At 34.7% G+C, this 23,519-nt stretch overlaps 1 long non-coding RNA gene across 1 annotated transcript; it reads right to left on the reverse strand.

Moving 5' to 3' along the window:
- Nucleotides 1-18,068: 18,068 nt before the first annotated feature.
- Nucleotides 18,069-22,697, reverse strand: LOC120086602 (uncharacterized). The gene is made up of 2 exons (XR_005484269.2): nt 22,369-22,697; nt 18,069-19,113 (listed from the first exon to the last, which is right to left on the reverse strand). It is a non-coding gene; the product is annotated as an uncharacterized LOC120086602 (long non-coding RNA).
- Nucleotides 22,698-23,519: the final 822 nt, after the last annotated feature.

Raw genomic sequence — 23,519 nt, forward strand, 5'->3', positions numbered from 1 at the left:
ACTGAAGAGATGCAAGGACATGAATCTCATTTTTAATTAGAAGAAATGTCATTTTATGGTAAAGGAGGGCATCGTGTTGGGGCACAAGGTTTCCCGGGATGGGTTGGAGGTGGATAAAGCGAAAATAGAAGCAATTGAAAACCTTCCACCTCCAACAAGCGTGAAGGCTGTACGAAGTTTCTTGGGGCATGCTGGATTCTACAGACGTTTTGTCAAAGACTTTTCAAAAATAGCACGACCACTGAGTGTGTTGTTGGAGGCTGATAGAAAATTTGATTTTGACGACAATTTCCTCAATGCATTCAGAATTTTGAAGCATGCACTGATCACCGCACCCGTGTTAATCGCACCTGATTGGACACTTCCTTTTGAATTAATATGCGATGGGAGCAGCTTTGGCACAGAAGAGAAAAACAATCTTACATCCGATCGCATATGCGAGTAAGACGTTAAATCCTGCTTAGACCAATTACACCACCACAAAGAAAGAGCTACTTGCGGTAATTTTTGCGTTGGAAAAATTTCGTGCATATCTGCTGGGAACAAAGGTACTCATCCATACTGATCATTCGACAATAAAGTATTTAATGATAAAGAAGGATGCAAAGCCAAGGTTAATCAGATGGGTTCTTCTAGGTGAGTGCGGTGTTCCCAGATGAGCAGCTATTCCATATTGAAGAATTACCGTGGTACGCTAACATAGTCAACTATCTGGTTTGCGAACAATTTCCTGAAGATTATACCTACCACCAACAGAGGAAGCTCAAACATGAATGCAAATATTATTACTGGGATGAGCCGAATCTGTACAAAAGGGGGGCAGATCAAATTCTGCGACTATGCGTACAAAATGCTGCTCAACAACGCATATTATCGCAATGTCATGACTCAACATATGGTGGGCACTTTGGAGGACAACGCACCATAGCTAAGGTTTTACAGAGTGGATTCTTTTGGCCAACATTGTTTAAGGACGCAGCTGACTACGCCATGAAATGTGATCGGTTCCAATGCACAGGTAACATTTCATGGAAACATGCAATGCCGATGAACATCATTTTGGAGCATGAGTTGTTCGATGTATGGGGTATTGACTTCATGGGACCATTCCCTCCCTCGAAGGGTAAACATTATATTTTATTAGACGTCGACTATGTATCCAAGTGGGTAGAGGCAGTGGCATGCGCCGCAAGCGATGTGGCAGTAGTCTCTCAATTTCTGAAGAAAAAAATTTCACTCGTTTTGGCACTCCATGTGCCATCATAAATGATGACGGGTCCCACTTTGTCAATCATACTATCAAGGAACTACTGTGAAAATATAACATTCTCCACAAAGTGGCCACCGCATACCATCCGCAAACGAATGGTCAAGTCGAGGTGTCCAATCAGAAGATCAAGCTGATACTTGAGAAGGTGGTAAGGCCTTCGCGAAAGGATTGGGCAACAAAACTCGACGTTGCATTGTGGGCATACCGAACTGTATTTAAAACACCCATAGGTATGTCCTCGTATGCATTGGTATTTGGTAAGGCATGTCATTTGCCTCTGGAGCTAGAATACAAGGCATTGTGGGCGGTGAAGAAGCTAAACATTGATTTGAAGAAAGCAGGAGAAGCGAGAAAACTTCAACTGGTCGAGCTAGAGGAATGGAGGATCAACGCATATGAAACTGCAAAGATTTACAAGGAGCGCACAAAGCGCTGGCACAACAAACACATATGCGGCAAGAACCTCCAAGTCGGACAAAAGATCTTGTTCTTCAATTCACGACTACGACATTTTCCTAGCAAGTTAAAATCGCGCTGGTTCAGACCCTTCATCATTAAAAAAATATTCCAACATGGAGTGGTGGAGCTGATTACTAAAGATGGGAGCCATACGTTTAAGGTTAATGGGAAGCGAGTTAAGGCATATTGCGGGGGTGATTTTCAGCAAGAAAAGACCTCTATAGACCTGAAAAACCGGGAATATAGAAAAATGGAATGGCCCCTGCACTGACAAGCAACATCATCTGAAACGCAAGTCTTATGGAGTATTATTTTTTTGGTTCTTGAACTCTAATTTCTTCGACACTTTAATCATCATTTATCTATCCGCATTTTACTTATTACTTCTCTAAAAAGAAAGAAAAAAAAGGAAAAAAAAAAAGAGAATGTTGTTTTGTTTAAAATTATTTGACCCTCTCACTATTTTTCTTGCAACGATCAAGGCACAGGATTGCGGCGGTGTTACACGAAGAAGTAACTTATCTTATTACATCACCGCAATCCAAAGAAGATAGATCGCTGCAAAGAGGGATGCATCAATACGCAATGCGGGCGACAATGCAAATTTGGGGGTTGTATTCTTCCTTATCTTTATTTCAAATTTTGCACTATCGCATTGCATTTTTTTTAAAAAAGTTTTATCACCGCATCCTCTTTGATTACCGCAATCATTTGACATGGATAAATTTAGTAAGTTACCGCATGCTATCTCTTTGCCAATTATGATTTCAATGATGAAAAACATACTTCTATTCATTTCGTATATACTAGAGTCAACTTAATTTTAAGATGGTCACCTCATGAAATATTTCTAGAAGTTAGGAGTCTGCTAGCTTTCTTTCAAACCCTCTTTACGAAGCCTTCTAAGAACATCGCATGACTTCTTTCAATCCTTTGGCAATGAGGACATTGCCGCATTTTAAATTTGGGGGTGAGGTATTTATTTTTGACCTTGCTACTTCAAAAAAATAATAGTAAAATAACAACTCCACCGTCAACGCAATGGGGAAACTCATATTGATAAGAGTTAAGTTGTGAAGGGTAGTTACCCATAGTTGGATGTCTGCATGACACACGTGGGGGCAAGCCAAAATGAAAGTAAGTCGCCAGAATCAACGCATAAATAAATGACCGCAACTCCGCTGCCATATAGGTATGAGTTTAGTCTGAGAAAGAACGTATTGCTCATGGTTGGATGTCTGCATGACACACGTGGGGGCAAGCCAAAACGAAGGCAAGGCACTTGGATTAGCGCAAGGTCAGAAAAAAAAACAATAATGTCAAGAAATATGCAAGGATAAAATCATTTGACCCCCCCGGTGGAAAAGTTTTCTTTTTGAAATAAATCATGCGATGTCCCAAAATCGAGTAAAGTTCTTTTGAAGGTTAAGCTTGCGATCCTTGGGGCTTAAAAATATTTTATGAAGTGACTTGAATAAGACTTGAGGAAACTTTGGTATATAGGAGTTGAATGAAGTATCCTTGAGAAATCTAGGAAAAGAACGTTGTGGTCGACTTGCTAAAGGAAAACTTTAGCTTAAGCTTAAGGACAAGGATTGTTTAAATTTGGGGGTGTGATAACGGGCAGGAATACACGTTATTGCAGTGCTAAGTTCTTAAACAATGTTGGCTTGCGTTGATAAAACATGTTAGATTGCATCCAAAAAACATTAAATTCATAACATCGTGGTCGCATGCGTTCATCGCATAGAAACAGTTTATTTTTGTATTTTTATGCAGAATATGCATTGATGCAAGGCAAAAAGAGCGATCATAAGAAATCCGCAGATGAGTGCAGCATTACCGCAAGGCTTTGCAGTGATTTTTGTTCACAAACATCTGCTCAAGATGGGTTGCTGCATAGAGCCAGCACAACTTGGTGGGTGCATTTGGGTGAAAGGCATAATTAATCACGATGGGACAGAAAGCTAATGACGGTCGAATCTTCAGTTGACAGCCGCTAATGATAACAAGTACATTCAGCTTTTCAGTGACAAATATTCGGTGCATCAGTCAGGGAATTAAAGCCATCCCATCTGTGAAATCATAAGAGAGAAGTCGCCTTTCAACCTGGAAGCTCTATAAATACCGAAGGCATCCTTCAGAAAAGGGGTTCACCAGTTTGAAAGTTTCGAGTTCACAAGTTCTGTTCATAGTTTAGCCTTGTTCTTAGATTTTCTTTTATTTTAAGGCGGAAGCGAGAGAAGGAAGTTATTCCGATGGATCGTTTGTTAAGCTTGGGAGAGTGTCGGAAGCTTCAAGATCAGAGAGAGGGCCAGCTCCTGCAGAAGCAGGAATATCTTTTGAACGGAATAGAGATTGCCAGTGTAAAAGCCTCGGTCAGCAAGGGATTGCTACCAGGCTCTCTACCTTTATCTTCCATTGTTATATTGTATTCAAACTCATTTATAGAAATGGAATTTACTTCTCTATATCTGTTCACTCTCTATTATTTATGCATGAGTAGCGAAATCTGTTGAATGGGTTGAGAATCACTTAGCTAGCATAACTGGGGATCTCCATTCTATGCGATTATCTTGTATTATGTATGTTTCATTCGTCCATTAGAGATAATCGGGAGAGTAGTCTAAGAACAGGATCTAGGCTTGGGAAGGTCAGATTAGAATCTAGGCTTGAGAGAGTCAGATTAGAATGCATAATCAAGAGATATGAGCTTAAGAATAAGCACTGTTTGCTATTAACGCATCGCATACATCCTAGAGATAGGATATGATTGTGTGCGGTCACCTTGTCTTTGTGCATCTTGCATCATCGCATAGGAAAATAGTAAATACTTAGGAATAAGCTCTATGGACACTTTTGCATTCAACACATGCGTCCTAGACTTAGGAGCACCGCATTTGCATTGGAAAATGACTTGCTGTGCATGGTTGTAGCATGATCGCATAGTCTGATACATTCCCAAGTAACGCTAGCTAAAGACCTTCTCAACCCATTGATCCGCATACTCGGTGCATCTATCACACAATCAAACTTTTCTCAAATCCGCCACATTTATTTATTTTCATTACTGCAACAAACAAAACTAACAACTATTTGAATTACTGGTTACCGCAAAGTTTTCCTAAAAATTACCACCGCAACCTGTTTTCCCAAGTCCCTGATTTCGACCCGGGACTTACCAAGAAACTCACTGGGGTTTACTGTCACACCCCGCCCCAGACCACCCTCCGTGCCTGGGAAATGGCATGACTGACAGAAGTTATCAACCCTTTGGTTGACACTTACTGCCTAATAACTCTTGCGGAAATAACTCTGATACCAATGAATAAATTCAACAACCATACAACAATGTAACGTTTATACAACTCAAATACTTAACAACAAAGTTTACAACAACAACTGTAAAACCCTTTGGAAGTGTAATTGTGGCGTGTGGCAGACCTTGCCTTAGCAGCACCCTAGAACTCCTCACCTTTCGTTACATTGGGGGGGGGAGGGAGGTAAAACATAAAACATGGAAAACATGAGCTATAAAGCCCAGTGAGTGCTGCCTTTAGATAAACAAATAACTTTGTCAACAGAAATATATTTTTAGGAAGGCAATACATAGTTAACAAAAACATTACCACAAGTTCATTATTATTTTCCAACCAAACCGCTGGACAATCCCCAGCTTGACCGCTGGTTAAAACAACCAACCCCAACTTGACCGCCGGTTAAAACAACCAACCCCAGCTTGACCGCCGGTTATCACATAATATAAACATCCCCAGTACTTTCACACGTATACTAAGATAACAACAATTTCTGTGGAAACTTTCCCTATACCCCATTATCCTGCCAATGTGCACATTGACTATTTTTCCGCTAGCTATGCTTAGGTAACTTCACTATATTTCCCGCTGGTCGTCACATACTATAATTTTCTGCTGACCAAAGCCGATTATATTTTTCCGCCAAGTACCTTTTCAAGCATGCTAACTATATATCCCGGGTACAATTCCAGTTTCCAACACAAACATACAAGCAATATCTTAACAAGCATAGTAATAAGATAAACATATATCCCTGATCATGCCAATTTAACATTATCCCCTATATATATTTACCTATATATAGTATTCATATCAACAATAGAACACACAATAACCACTCACCTTGGTTGGTTAGGAACTTTCTTTTCCGAAGTTCCTTAAGTTTCATTCCAAATTCAAATAAGATACTTCCTTCTACAAACATGTTCTAAACTATCTCAGGAAGCTTACCATAAAATCTTAGCTCATAACTCCTCGTGGTTTGGCCAGAATCATCAAAACATTAAGACTGGCCCAGCTTACCCGACAGCTTGACCCTTCTGTATTTTCCTCATTTTCCAGCCCGATTCCTTGGATTTTCTTCTCCCACAGCCCTACCATGAAAACTAGACTCTTTTAGCTTTCCGATGGCTTTGGAATCACATCAAACTCATGAGTATTCTGGGAGAACTTCTCATTCCAAGTTGATGCTACTTCCTGTCTTTTCTGCCCGATAGCATCTCCCCTCTTGGAACCTTTTGACCAACGCATGGTCTTGCTACCAATGCATGCGTTCCTCCATCAACCATAGTCTTCTCCCAATTAGTCCTCACATACTCTTCTTTATGTCCTTTGAAGAGAATTTGAGTTCTCATATGAAGTCCTTGGCCCTATTTATAGGCGTCCAAGATTGCTCCATGGCCGCCACCTCCTACTTGGCCGCATGACCAAGTGTCTCTTCCTTACATCATCAATGCAATCTTGCATCAGCATAAGCCAAAGTGTCCTCTTCTCCTTTCATCAACATATAGCCCCCATTCTTTACATGTCTTCTTATGCCTCCACCTAATTTTCTTAAGGTTTAAGAATTCCTCCTAACAAGCCACATGTCCAGATGACATCCTCCATGAGTTCATCCTTCTTATGCGTCCACAAACCCTTGGATGTTCAATGCATATTAGGCCATCAACGCATAGTCCATACTCAATGCATATCCTATAATCAACGCATAACAAGCCAATTCACTACCATCACAATCCAACTTAGCCATCGAAAGAGCTAGCCATCACCAACCTCCAATGCATCGCAAGGTCGCACGACTCCAATGCATTAGCTTAGCATCCATGCATAGTATTGCACTGCGCATCCAACGCGTCCAATGCATCCAACGCATCCAACACATCAAACACATCAATCTGGCCTAATGCGTTGGTCTAACCTCCAAGGCATGCATCACTCACACTTCAACTTCTCCATTGGCCCAAATAATCTCTCCACAATCTTATGGCCAAACATGGCAATGCCTCGTCCAACACTTATTCAATTTTTCATCAATTTAAGCTTAACTCAAAACTACTCAAGGAAAATCTATTCAACACCTAGAAATTTTCCTTCACTTGAACATAAGATTTAACTTTTACTTAGTTAATTTCCTTAATCACCTGCTTAAGTAAAGAATAATGGAAATCCGGGTTTCACATTTACACTTGGATTCCACTGAGAAAACTTGAGTGCTCAACGTAATTTCATCATCGCATTTCATCCATAATTCCACATCACAAAATAACGCATCACCCAGCGTCTATCGTCTAGCATTCAATGTATATCATCTAGCATTCAATGTCTGTCGTCTAGCATCCAACGTCTATCATCTAGTGTTGATGTCGATCGTGCAGTGCCAATGCCCCATCGCTTAATGCTATCGTTTAGCAAATGATCTCGCTCTCAACGATCTCGCTGATCTCGCTAATCTTGCTCTCAGGGATCTCACTGATCTCGCACATAACCTATCGCTTAGCTACTGCAAGCATCGTTTACCTCCATGCAATTACCACACAATCGCTCAGGGCCTGCCTACACAATCGCCTACCTCATCATGTAGTGCCCCGCTTTGCTATACAATCGTCCAACACCTGCCTACACGATCGCCTATCTCATCGTGTAACGCTGCACACTTACTATACGATTGTCCCCATCATCTTGCGCTGAACATCTCGGCTTCTCCGATCTCGCTCACACACTTGAGGCTGCCACAAGGCTTATCAATGCATCATGCCTTTCAATTCATGCATTCATCCTTAGTACTAATGCATAATTTATCCTTTCCTTCAACACTTAGCCTCTACAAGCCTTGGTTGCTACACACACAACCTCATGCATCCACACTTCTCCATCAACGTATGCCTACACTTTGCTTCCATACTTAGCCAACTTTCACTTGTTATATTATCTAAAACTCACCCGACTAAGTATTTCTAACACTTAGAATTTTCTTCCTCCATCTTCCTACTTCCTTTACCTCCTTTCATAATTTTACTTAACACGCTTGTTACTCACTTTTGTAGGAAAAAATGGAGTATGGGGTTGACAGTGATGGAAGTGATGGACCTGCTCTGAATGTCTGCTGCTAACGGCGTGGTAGGTAAAATGTCAACATCACCTTTTTATGCTCCCGAGGTATGCATTCATGCTTGGTTTTCGAAGTATCAACACATTCCACCACTCTTGCGCTCATCCCTCTATTATGGTTATTACTCTGTAGTCGCAACTTCTATGCGATGGATGCATGCGGTTAATGGCCGCAACATCCATGCGTCGAACATATGTGTTCACCTTTGCAATGGAGAGATTCCTCGCATGCGGTCGTCTTCGCGATAGCCTGGCTTCTGCGCATGCGATCGATTTCTGCATTTTCTACCAAAATAAACAATTGAATGCATAATAACGCATAATAGTGGGTTAGCCAAGATTCTTAATGCCGATCGACGCAAGTTCATTTTCTCATGAATTCTTAGTATAATCACCGCATCTTCTACTTAACAGCCTTCATAATTCTAAATAAAAGGACTATAATGACGTGCATTTCTAGCCGTCATCAAATATCTAAACTCTCCTCTTACTTTAACATTCATCAAACCACAGAGGTCTGAATATACAAGCTCTAAAGGTTGTTTGGCCCTATGACCATTTATAGTAAAAGATCTTTCAGTCATTTTTCCTTTAAGACATGACTCATACACGGGTAAAGAATTTTCTTCTAACTCGAAGTCCATTCTTGACTAATCTCTCAATCCCATTGAGATTGATATGTCCTAATCTTAGGTGCCAAAGACAAGTATTTTCTTTAGGAGAAATTTTAAGCCTTTTATTTTGAGTTACCGTAGTTCTAAAAATTTCAGTATTAAGGAGGGCTTTAGTTGCTAACGGTCTTAGCATATAAAAATTATCTTCAATATTAGCACAACAAATTAATACTTCATTCTTGTAAATAAACACTTTATTCACTTGAAAGTTAAGAGAGTAATGTTGTTCAAGAAGACATTTTACAGAAATCGGGTTCCTTTTTAAACCTAGAACCACATATACATTATATAATAAAATATAAGATTTTTGTAAGTAGAGTCTGAGCCCTCCCACTGCCGTAGCTGAGACGACGTGCCCAGTTGCAACACGCATTGTCATCTCCCCAGCTTCCAGTTGCCACCAGGAACTAATTCCCTGAAATGAAGAACAAATATGGTTAGTGGCGCTTGAATCAATTATCCAAGTAGAATCATCATTCTCCACTGAACAGGTCTCCAATACAGGTAAATCATATTTACCTTGCTTGGTCTTTTTCTTTTCTGCCAAGTATTTGGGACAGTTCCTTTTTCAATATCCCTCATGGTTCTAATGAAAAGAGATTCTCTTTGCATCCTTAGCCTTTTTGTCCTTTTGGGTAGCAACTAGTGGGTTAGCTTTCCCCTTTCCACCATTCTTCTTTTTCTTCCACTTTTTGGTACCGAAAGAAGGAGGCACTGACTTAGTTCAAGAGGATGATCCTCTATAGAACTTATTTGAGGATGAGGCAACATTTGCCTCTCCCTTTTGTTCCTTGCTTTTCATCAAGGACTGAAAAGTCTAAAGCTAATTGTGCAAGGTGGTCAAATTATAGTCAATTCTGTTCATAACAACATTAATACGGAACTGTAGGAAACTTTCAGGTAAAGATTCCAAAATGAAGCTAACCTGACTGGCTTCATCAATGATAGACCCATTTATCTTAGCCACGTTGAAGTAGACCATCATGTTGAGAATGAATTCTCTAACAGATGCCTCTTCTTGCATACGGGCATTGAAGATGTGTTTTAGAGCGTCGTGCCTGGGTTGTGCGGACGATTATTCAAACATCTCCCACAAGGACTCCATGATCTCATGGGCAGTGATCATGGGCTCATGCTTCTTGGCGAAGACTTCTAAAAGGCTTGCCAAGATATACGCTCATGTCTTCTCATTTGCCCTTGTCCAACACTCATATGCCTCTCGAATATTTCGAGTGGCATTTATAGCAGGAATAGGAGGACAATCCTCCCTTAGGAAAAAAATAGAGGTAATTGATGATTAAATCATGTTGATTGTGTTTTTTCAGGTTCTATAATTTTCGCCTGATAGTTTTTTAGCGGCAAGCAAATTAAGTGTTGCGGTAGTCATAGTTAATAAATCGCTGAAACCATAAAAATTATTTTTATTAGTAATCTTTACATTAACCCATTTTGAAAAAACAATCAAATTTAGCAAAATAATCTAATGCACCCTAAGTGACATCCATTTTGTAATGATATTTCAATAAGTCAGGACACAAGCCATCGTAGGGTGATTAGGTGCCCTTTCATTGAAACGAGACTATCTCAACCAATAGACATAACAACTCCTTGTTACTGTAACTATTAGTCACCATTGTTTGGTCCAAAAATTGTTAAACTTTCTTAACATTTCTTGTAAGTGTAACCCTTCATTTAGATTCTAGAGTTCCACCCCAATGAGTCAACTGTATGGAAAAATCGATTGGAGAAAAAACTAAAGCAATCTTATCCATTACTTGAGTTAGAGGTAAAGAATCATGAAAATGTCATCCGTAGGGGGACACGAGCAAAAGTGCCTTGAAGCCGAGTATGAAACTTTACTACCAACTAATAAGAGAGACCATGGGATACATTGACACACGTCCCCTCCCACTTATTATAAACACTCTCTCCATTCACCTTGATATTGATATAAACAAACACCATCCGTAGCGGTATACAAGCAAAGGTGTCTCGAGGTCGAGTATAGATCTCACGGTGTGAACTCTTAGGGAGAAACATGAAAAAGGTAAAAATGAAATATCATATACTCTATTTTTCTTCCACTAGGTGTTAGGGTGGGTTAACTTAGGAAAATTCGGCTAGTGATTTTTAACTAAGTGTTTTGTTTAATTTGCCCCAAAATTAACACTTACATTGGATGGTTAAACAACATTGATTAATGTTTATTAAACACTTTAATAACCTCAATCAACCATTGCATGCTGTAATAAATCTATCTAATTCACCTTTCCAGGTAAGTTCCCAAGTAGGGGTGTTACGTTTTCATCAACTTAAATACCCAGCCTAGACAGAACTAACCTTAGACAAAAGGTCCCTTATAGATACATTAGTTACAAATTTAATCATTTAAATAAGAATCAATTAATCCTATTAAATAGGTTAAAAGATTAAACTTAATTTCTAAGCTTGTTAGAAAAGTGTATTTAAGTCTATGTGAATCATATTTCAAAACTATTTTTTAAAAAATGATTTTAACCTAAGGTTTGCATTCAATTATGAATTTTTTTATTTTAATTACTAATTGCATTTAATTATAACTTTTATAAAAAAAATGAAATAAATTAAAATCAATCAATTGCATCAAATGACATACTTTATAAAAATATAACATTTATAATATTATCTAAAGTAGTGTCATGTATCATGCAATTCCCATTTTATTACTAAACATACATAAAACTTATATATTCAAGTAACGAAATAATTAATAACATACATCCAAACTATATATTATAACTCTTATAATATAAATGATGCATGACTATTTTATTGATGAATGCAAGCATATAGTATAACTCTTATATTATATGATGCATGAGCATGCTATAAAATAAAATCATGCAACTATATATTATAACCTTTATAATATAAATGATGCATGAATTAAAATGCATAACCTATGGTGAAATTTTTATTATATGACATACATTATGATATATAATAATAAATACAAATCATACATCAAATGCATAATTTTAGAAAAGAAATACTGGACCAAGATTGGACATCTAAACAATTAATTAATATAACACTTATATTAATTTAATTAATTAAAACAATCTAACTATTACAAAAAAAAAAAGTCAACTAGTTCGAAAAAAGTGAACGAACCTAGAACCGCTCAAATCGAACCGTCCACCAACGATCTCTCAGCATCAATCTCTTAGAAAACACTGAGAGATCTCTTATCAAACGCTGAGTGATCTCTTAATAGCGATTTCTTCATCATCATAGTGTTGCTTTATTTTTCCTCTGAAACTCACTAGGAACAGCACGAGCGACTCAAAACTTTAAACTACAGATTCGATCGCAAACATGCCCAAAACAAGGACCCTTACAAACCAATTTGTAAATTAAAAGCGATAAATCTGAACAATCCAATTCCAAAAACATCCAATAATCGTAAACCATTCACATTCACAAACGTTCATCATATGAACATATACAAAATGCTACCCATCAATTATGTAAAATTAATTATGGAAAATAAGAAAAATTGGGACCAAAAAATCGTGCTCTAATACCAATTAAAGGAACTTTTGAAGGTCCTTGAGCGAAAGTGTGGAGATTGGCCCAAAATTTATTTTCATAAAATCAAAATTTTAGAGTACAAATGTTACACATAATCATAAATTTTACAACATGCTAACAACAAAGGAAATGAGAGAATTAGGGTAAGAGAAAACTTACCCTTGAAGAACCCTTCGTCACATATTTTCTTTCTCCATATCTATCACGAACAAACTCGATCCAAATAGTCACCACCACGGAAAGAGCCTCCTGTATTCTCTAATGGGATGAGAATCACTAAGGATTTGCAGGCTCTTAGATTTTTGGAAGAGATGAAGTGATTGGGAGAAAAAACTGTTTTTCTGAAAAAAGCTTTTGTCTCTTTTTGGAATTGCATAAGTCTAATGAGCACTACATCCACACATGCACTAAATAGAGAGAAATAGGGGGGAGGGAGTGATAACTCCCTCCCAAAACCATTTTCAAAATAAATTTTAAAAAAAATAATATATAAATATATGATAATTACCTTATCATATAATATATATTAAACTATATGTTATATCTAATATAACACATAACCTATAGTTTTCATTCTTTCAACAATACATGATATTTATGTTGGGTTTTATGTCTTAAAACTCGTGGTTTGTAAACAATAACCTTATTCTATTTATCAATATATGTTATTGAAGTTTGATTCAATAAAGTTGTTATTGAATATATGAATTGCCCATTTCATTTTAGAAATAATCGAAATCAAATAAACTAAGATCCGTGGCTATTACATGAGTACTTGAACATTATGTGTAGACATAAGAGTGGATTAAGTTTGAGTAAATAGCCGAAATGGTCTATAGTATACAAATAAGGCTTGGTACCTTATTTTGGAGATACTATCGAATGTGGCCCACTTTGTAGATGTTACAAATGTTGTAAAGTGATACAAACAAAGTGATCCTGATTCGTTCATGTAGAGACATGAGGATTGAGTCATCCTATGTAAAGAATTTGCATAAGATTGAAACAGGAAATAAGTCACTCTTACTTTATAACATTGTTTATTGTTTAAGATTGACTATTTCAAAGCGATGACTTAGGCAACTTAACCTTAATCCTGAGGAAACTATGAACTCCTATTTATTCTGAATTATCCTTTGATTTTCATGGGTGAGGGTTGGCTCAACAGCGCCGGCTCAATAAGCCTCCCATTTAAGGTAAAAGACCAGATAGATAGCTAGGGACATAGGGTACAAGATGGAACTCACTCCTACCCACTTTTAGGGATAGCAGAGAGGTTGTTCCCTTAAATGCTGACTCTAGGTCTTGAACAAGGGCCTCATCCTCTCATTGGCCCGAGTGTGACTCAGTTTGATGATTGGATCTCAAACCAACTGTTCATTAGAGGATCAGTGGGACTCAAGGAATAAGAAGTAATCTCGAGGGTAAAACAGCTATTGACCCAACCGTTATTACGAATAACCTGTAAAGGGTTAACTTACTAATGATGGTTATATCAAGTGGACACAATATATCTATAGTGAGTGGAGTGCAACTACTAGGCTTTAGTCGAGTGATCCGGTAGTTAACGAATGGTGGTTAATTAGGTTAAAGAGTTTAGTTGGTTAATCTCGGATCGTTGGAGCCGATGATCTATAGATCAATTAGGTCTCCCTACTAGCTCACAAACAAATTAAATATTAGAATAGCATGATGAGAAAATTTGAAACGTTCAAATCCGAATTAAGGAAATTAGTAATGATATATAATATAATTACACGTTTAATTATCAAATTAAATGAAATTGGAGAATTGGATAATATTTAAATGTAATTTAAATATTAATTACATGAATAGGGATTCATGTTTGTGGAATTGATGTTTTAATAACTTAATATTGGATATTAAAATATTTTAATTAATTAAATTATTTAATTTTATGTCAAATTAATTATTTGAATTAATTTTATTTAAAATTAGAAAATTAAATTTTATGAAAATTCAAATAATAAAATTCAATTTTGATTTAATTTAAGTTTTAGAAAATTGATTTTAAATTAAAATTTGATTTTAATTTAGGAAATTGGAAAAATCAAATTTGAGTGGGTTTTTTCCACTTTCACTCACAATTCCACTAAAATTATTGAAGTAGGATCTGTCTTATTGTAGTGCAATCTGATTGCATGGGGTTCTTGTACAAAACTCAGTGTTTTGAGCTGAGATAAAGACATACAAGACTGAACATTTCTGCGATTGAGAGGTTGAAGAAGTGTTCTTCATATAGGTCTCAAAACCAACTTTTCTCCTAAAAATTCTTCGTCAATTCAGCTCATTTTGATTCTCATAGATCAATCTAAGGCCCAAGAGAATAATAGGAAACATCTATTGGTGGTCTACTACACATCTGGATTGTAAATTGGAGCTAAATTCGTGGATCAAAGGAATTCTTCAAAGATATTTCTGAAACCCTCTTGATATTCTATGAACATGTTGATTTTGATGGTAAAATTAATGAACTAGAGTGCTTAATAATCCTGAATTCTTCCACTTTATGCTTGCTACTTCCAACAATTAAAATATAAATCATATTTATATTAAACTTAATTATATGAATCCAATTCACATAATTAATATTTGAATCAAATTTAAATATTTATTTCATCTCAAACAATGTATCAAATACATTATAGTAATTATGTCATATATAATTAAGTAAAATTAATTATATCACATATAATTAATTCGCTCAATTAATTTAAAAAATTCAAATTAATCCAAAATTGGTTATCATTTAATCTATGTTGAGCTACAAAGGGAACCTCATGGACCTGTAGATTGAAGCTCCAATGATACTTGAATAACTAATTAAACTATTTAATTAAATTATTCGTTTAATTAATTATTCAACTTTCATTAACCGTTGGACACTCCACTAAAGACCAACAGCTACACTCTTTGTACTACAGATATATTTCTATGTCAATTGGATATAACCAATCAACAGTGGTATGACTCTTCATAAATTGCTTGTAGGTATAGCTAGGCCAAAATTACCGTTTTGCCCTTGTAGTTACATCTAACTCCTTAAGTACCATTGATCCCTCCAATGAACAATAAATCATAGTCTAACTATAAACAAACTGAAGGAGTAATATAACATGTAATGGAAGAATTCAGAATCAATAAGTACATAAACTACATTTAATTTGAGTTTTCAACATGCTACTCATGAGGTTTTCATAAGAGAGTTTGAACAAGACAATACCTTTGTAGTTCTTTTCACGATTTCAGCAGAATCTTCACAAGCTTGAGCTGGATTCTTCAGATAGACCACCAACAAGATCTTCTCAACTATACTCAAGAAGGAATGTGTGGTGGAAGCACTCTAATCAAGCTGAAATGAGGATGAACTTGAGAGGATGTAGTAGGATTTCGGTTTTACATGAACTTGAAAGGATGTAGTAGGATTTCGGTTTTACAGCAACTTGGATAAAGAACTCAGATCACTATCTCATTTCATGCATGAAGCTTCATTATATAGGCTTTTTCATGCATTAGAAGATGGATGCATGTAGGGCAACTCCTACTTAGTATTAATTGAAGAACTCATGGTAGAAATTGGTGATAAAACACCATAAGAGAGGTTAGTGGATTTTTCCAATTTTTGGAAAAAATGCACTAACTCAAATGAAATTGATTTTTCTTTTGAATAAAACTATTTTATTTGGAATTTAGTTTTATAAAATTTAATTCAAAATTAATTCAAATAAAACTAATTTAATTAATTTAATATCTTAATATTAAATTAATAAAACATTAATTCCACCAATTGATCCAAATTCAATATTTAAATCATAATTTAAATATTAATTGATTCTCCAATCTCATTTTAATTTCGACTAAATTAAACATTTTCATTGCATAGTATACAATCAATTGAAAACCCTAAAACTGAATTTGAACATTTCAAATTCATAATCTTAAATTCAAAATTCATCCAATCAATTATTCAATTCATTATTCCAATTTATGAGCTAGTAGAGGGACCTATTGGACCTACAGATCATGAGCTCTAACGATTTGTAATCAATTAGTTAAACTCTTTAAACTGAATTAATTACTTTTCGTTAACCATTAAGACATACCACTATAGTTTGATAGTTGCACTCTCCTAACTGTAGATGTATTTCTATCCATGTAAACCATAATCAGTAAATCGATCATTCACAGGTCGTTCGTATTTACAGTTGGGTCAAAATTACCTTTTTACCCCTATAAATACATCTTGTTCCTTAAGCTTCCATTGACCTTTTAATGAACAACTGATTCATAGTACCACTTATGAATTATTTCCTTCTCTATCATGAGAGGGCAGGGCCCCAATTGTTCAAGACCAATGATTCAGCACTTAAGAGAAAAACCTATCTGCTAACCCTAAAATGGGAAGGAGTGAATTCCATCTTGCAAGGCTAAGTCCCCAGCTATCTATCTAGTCTTATCCCTAAAATGGAAGGCTTATTGAGTAGTGTTGTTGGACTACTCTCACCCATGCAGATTAAAGGACAATCCCGAATACACAGGAGTTCATAGCTAGCTCAAGATTAAGATCGAGTTATCCTAGGTTACTTTAGTATGAAATAGTCGGTTTTAACAGTAAACGGCCGTTATAAAGAAAAATGACTATTTCGTGGTTCAGTCTTTATGCAAACTCATTACATAGGATGCTCCCACTCACATGTCTTTACATGAATGATCTGTGGATCACATCATTTATATTACCTATACAAAATGGACCACATCCAATAGTGTTACCAGGATAAGATATCCAATTTCATCCATATACTTATAGACTATTTAAGCTATATACTATTAACTTGATTCTGTTTATGTCACTATATAGAGTTAAAGTATTCATACTATAGCCATGAATATGTTTATTGGATTTTCATAATAGAATGCAATATCAACAACTTTATCGAATAAGATACTCAATAATATTTTATTGATAAATAGAATGTTTAACATGAAGTTTATGAACTGCGAGTTCTAGGACATTCCCAACACAAACCCTTCTCGGGCCAAGAGAGGGTGTCACGTCATATTATTCAAGCCCAAAATCAGCCCTTAAGGGAGCAATTTATCCATTTTTCCTATTCTGGGGAAGGAGTGAATTCTATCTTGTGTAGTTGTGTTCCTAGCTCCTCTAATCAGACGAATCTCTAAAATGGTAGGCTTGCTGAGTCGGCGATCTAGCCACTCTCACCCATACAATCAAAGGACCGCCCTCACAAGCAAGAGTTCACAACCCACTAAGGATTCATGTCATGTCACCTACGGTCATTCTGGTGAAATGTAAGTCTCTTTTATGAAAGGTGTTATATAATGAGACTAGTCATTTTGTGGTATGGTCTTATACAAACTCCTTTATATAGAATACCCCCGCTCACATGTTTCCATATGAATGATCAAGATCAGATCTTGTACCACTTTACAACAATTATAACATTTACAAAATGGGTCATATTCGTAGTGCCACCAGGATAAGATATCTAGCCTTATCCATCTATTACAGACCATTTAAGTTATTACCTAAACATAATCTACTTGTATGCCTCTACATACATATTTAAGGTACAGAAGATAACTTTGGATATTAGTTTATTGGTTTGTGGGTTGAATACTACTAAATGTCAAATAAAACATTTCATATTGTATTAAATAAATAAAACGTTTGTACAATACAATTACAAGCTACAGGACCCTACGAGATTTAGGGCACCAACCACAACATCTACAAACATAGATATTTAAACACATTAAACCTTACACGCTAGTGAGATTAGTGACATAAAAATAACTTTTTTTGAAGGCTATCACACACGTAGAGCCTAACTTATTGGATTACCTAGGCTTCTCCCAGATGTGAGACTCCTTTTCAATAGATCTTTGACTCCCCCTAAGAATGTGAATATTAGTAAAGACATACTTAGCTCCCCTTAAGTATATGAGACTCCTTCTCACCTTCATGTCATCTTTCCTTCTTTTTGTGAACTCACCTTCACTTGAAAAACTTAGGCTTCCCTAAGTTTGAGAACTCCTTCTTTATCAACCTTCACTTTAGGATCCCCCTAATGATGAGAATCCCTTCTCATCAATAATGCCTTAGGCTTCCCCTAAGTACAATATGAATGTTTCTTAAAAGAAAATCAAACACTTCAAGAACAACAATACCACAAGTCACCAATCACATAATAAACTTCTTGTTTTACGAACTATGAACAATACATGGATATATTTTTTTTTTTTCTGTCCAAGACACACAATAAGAATCCTCTCTCAATACGAGCGGCAACCCTAAGAAGCAAAGTATCTTGCCCTTAACCAGCACAGTGGAAAGATGAAAATCCCCATTTAAATTTGGGATAAATAAGGAAAAGATCTCATAGAAAATAAACCACAAAAACATATAACAAATAAAGAAAGAAATATTATGTAGAAATAGCATCCTGCGAGACAACCTCTAATATAAATTCTGAGACATCTATCAAAAACACTTGAATAAATTTATTCAATTAAAAAATCCAACTGATCTAATCTTATTTGGCAAGATTTATCCCTGAATTTTCCACCCAGAAGAGACATTAATGAAAGTTTTATCGACAGATGGATGGAATTGAACTCCTGCTGTAGGAATGAAGAGCTCGAGATTATTGCCATTGCTTAAAATAAACTCCTGCAAAGTGAAATCCTTCGTTGGTTAGAAGACATTTAGGATTTATCTCGATCATTTAGTGATATCTTTTTGTATACACCAGTAGATGATGTAATACTCTAATTGATTCCATTGTGAAGGAAGTTGGAGTACATAGCTTGTCCTGTTGTTGGTTTTCTAATTTTTCTTCCTGGTTCGTCCGTCTGGCTTCCTAAGATTGTTACTCTTATTTTGCTCGCGTGGCATAATAATCAACCAAGAATTCCAATTGCCACAAAATTTAAGTTATGGAGTAGTTCTATAAAAGAAAACATCAACTCTACCTTAAACCCATTAAACTACTAACTTTCACCTATTTTCTTTAACTTCAATTTCATCTTTTTATAATAACCATGTGTTCTAATAGATAAATATTATAATTAAATTTACCTTCATTCAATAATTCAATTTTTTTTTTTTATCAATCGATAATTTAAGATGACATCAAAATAGTAGTCTTGACAAGTTATACATAAATATAATTAACACGCTTTATCATTCTTTTCGAGGGTGATTTAAGTCTAATTGATGGTCCATTATATTTTCTCTCTCTTCTCTTAATCCTCTCTTTTTGTCTTTTACTTCTCAATTTTATCCTAATAAATTATTCTCCCACATTAGACAATCTTATTTCATTTCCCTCTTTTACTTCTTATGTTCTACCCTTTTGTTTTCTCCTTTCCCTGTAATGCTTTCCAGCCTTTTATATATATATATATATATATATATTTCTGTCTCATTTTTCTTTTATTTTTTTCCGACAATGACGACAGCAAATGAGGTTGTTTCTCCTTTTTTTTTCTCTAACAACGTGTGATGGCAGTAGCAACAGAGTTTTTCTAGATACAAAATGAACAACAAACAGAGCAGAGCAAAAAAGTGATTTAAAAAGTCCACCGAAACGAGGACTAAAAGATGAAAAGTTAATTCGTTTGAAAGTTATTTGATTTTTTATTTTTATTTTTAAAATTAAGTCAATAAATAGTTATCTATTTCTAGCTTCAAATATCTTTCGTTTGTTATCTATTTTTCATGAATAGTTTAAAAAGTAAAATCAAAATTTGAAAATTATAAAAAGGTTTTAAATATTTATTTTTGTTTTTGGAATTTGATTAAGAAAGATACAAACCAATGAGAATGAATAGACTTAATTTTCAAAAATTAAAAATAGAAAACAAAATAGTTATCAAATGGAACTAGAGAATAACTCGAAAAATTGAGAAACGTTAGGAAAAGGTTATAAAACTTCCCTTTGTATAAGCCACCAAAATTCATTTTTTTCATTAAAAAAAATCCCCCTTAATCTTCTCTTTGGTAATAGTTAGAATTATACCGTAAAAGGAAAAAAAAAATTCTAAGTATGATGGTAGCTGCTTTTACTATCAAACTTCCTATGGTAAAAAATTGTGTCCTTTTTAACTTATATAAATATTTAAATAGATTCTTAAATTTATATAAGAAAAATTATTTTAAATGATAAATCTATTAAAAACATTTATACATAATAGCAAAATATCACAATTTATCTATGATAGACCACAATAGACTACTATGTATATCTATCTTTATCGTGATAGATATAGACAATAGTCTATCTCGATTTATCACAGATAAACTGTGATATTTTACTATTACTTGTAAATATTTTAATTTTTTTTCTATATTTGAAAATAATCCTTTATATAATCATAAGAATTAAAACAACGTTATAAATTGAGAGTTTAGTTTTTATTATTTGGCTCCAATTTTTATAACTGTAGTAAATTTATGGATCTTATTTATGTAAGTCTCCAATTTTTACTATTAGTAGTTTGGAATATAATTAGAACTGCCACGGTATCGTAGAGGTGTTATTTGCGTTTCTCCCTCAAAAACAAAATTTATTATTGATAACCTCTCCCTTACATGTGCCATGACAGCTACATTTCCTAAAAAGAATGTTTTCTTTTCTTTCTTTCTTTTTTTTTCTTTTTTTTTTTTTTTTTTTTTTTTTCTTTCCTTTTGCTTTTACATTACATTTCTTTTTTTGTCTCTCATTTATTTCTCTTTATACCCTCAACAAATCTCTTGCCTTTATTTCTCTTTTTTCTTTCTTTTTCAATGTTAATCTCTAAAGTTTAAGAAAAAAAAACAAATTTATCCAATATATCTCTAAAGTTTGAACTTTAGATTAAATATGTAAGTTTTGTGAGCTTTAATTAAACAAGATGTTTTTTATTATAACAAACATATTGTTATGATGATTTTAATGTTCTAAGTGTTAATAGCATAGAGTTTGGAGAAACGATTTCAACGCACTTTAAATCACTTAAATTAGATATCAAACAAACAAGTTGTCCCTAAAGAAGATTTGAAAGAAAAACTTTATATTGTGATGACATGGCACACGGGGACCAATCATGTGACAATACGAATTGAAGAGATGATAAACACATAGTAAAATAATTAAATATTCAAATAAGATATGTAACACTATGAAAATGTTCATCTCTAAATTAAAAAGGAATTAAACGAAATTGTTTTAAAAATGATTTATAATTTATAAAAAAAATAAAAAATAAATAAATAAAGGAATTGACCAACCGTCACCTTGAAAATATCATCATCATCATAATCAAAATACAATTTCCTTGTTTTACCATTTGATCTCCACCCTTCATTTCTCTAAACCCTCATCTAATGGTCATTTTAAAATCACACATTTAATATTCTTTTTTTGGATAAAAATCTCTTTAAATCTCAAAAATCATCTTTTCAAAAATTAATTATTATTTAATTGCAAAATCTTTCATCCCCCAATCTTATTGAAATCTTTCTCCAATCCTTTATTCTGGATATACTTCAAAGTTTCATATTCTTTATTTTTGTTACAGAAATTCATATTTTAGAGAGATTAACTTGAATGCTTAAATTTATATATTTACTTTTGAGAGTTTTATTTTTGGTGGGTTTTCAATTTCACAATTTCGATTGGGAATTTGTAATAAGGTGTGGGTACATCTTGGATATAAGTATAGTGATTTAATCCGAAACCCAAAAAAGGATTTACACCGGTTTGTGAAAGGAATCAAATTCCCACAGTGGAAGCGAACGATCACCTTGTGTTTAAGAATTCATTTTATAAATTTAATGAAAAATAGAGAAATATAGATGCGCTAATAGGATAAATAACATACACTCTTAAGGATGTTTTTCTACGAATTATATACAAAGAGGAAACGGAATTTGAGAACTTACCCTTGAAGAACTTTTCTTTACGAATCCTTCTTCGGTGATCACCATCTCTTCTCCTCTGTCCGAACACCTCAAGCACGATCGCAGTCACAGTCCTTCTTGGACTCCACCACAAGAAGTCTTCCTCATTATCCTCAAGGTGAGAACCTAGGAAGAGTGGTGGGTTTGCCTTAGATTTTAGTGAAGGAATTGAGGGAATTCTTGAGAGGAAATTTGAAAGAGGAAGAAGATGAAGAATACAGAAAGTTTTCTTCTTCACAGTGTTTCACGTTTGGATGTTAACCAACACAAACTCTTTGCCAAAAATCCTTTCTATATGAGAGATGATGGAGTTTTCTGATATCTCGCTATCAACAGGTAAAGTAACTCCCTTGGGAGTCATTTTACTTTTTAATTATATTAAAACTAATATAACTAAAAACCAACTATATATTATATCATATACAATATAGAACCTATAGTTTAGAATATGTCACATGTAATATAACCTATAGTTTATATTCCCTTATATAACCTATAGTTTTAATATGAATCATATTCATATTAATTTTAACCTATAGTTTTTATATTAATCAAATTCATATAAATAATATTTGAATCATATTCAAATAACAAACTCTCACATCAAACTATAATATAATGAATCATATTCAAATAACAAAATGATCAACGTTGCAACACTCACTGTCTATTCTGCCTTAGAGCATTGGAGGTGTAGCGTTGATGAGCAGTGCAACGGTGACATTGAAGTATCTTCGGAGCATTGCAATGCTTGGGGCAGTGTTGCAACGTTGCCTTGCATCCAAGCATTTTGTCCAATAGCATTAGACTTCGGTATAATGAGAGCGTCGCAACGCTCGGCAGGGCAACAACCTTTTTTCCTTCTTCATTTGATCATTTTAGCTCCTAACTTCATCATTTTAACACCTTTTTTTTCGAACACTTAATTTGACTACTTGTATAGCCGAGTCCTATAAAATAACCAAATTAACTAGCTAAACAACCCCGAGTTAAGTAGAAGAAGATAACACATTTCCATTGTTATCAAACACCTCCAACTTAAATCTTGATCATCCTTGAGCAAGTTAAAACAAGAAATCATGCAAAAATAAACAGTTTGTCAAACCATAATGTTCGTTACTCAAGCCTCAACA

This window comes from Benincasa hispida, chromosome 9 (assembly GCF_027475165.1).
Source record: "Benincasa hispida cultivar pf3 chromosome 9, pf3_genome.v1.1, whole genome shotgun sequence".
NCBI classification, from domain to species: Eukaryota; Viridiplantae; Streptophyta; class Magnoliopsida; order Cucurbitales; family Cucurbitaceae; genus Benincasa; species Benincasa hispida.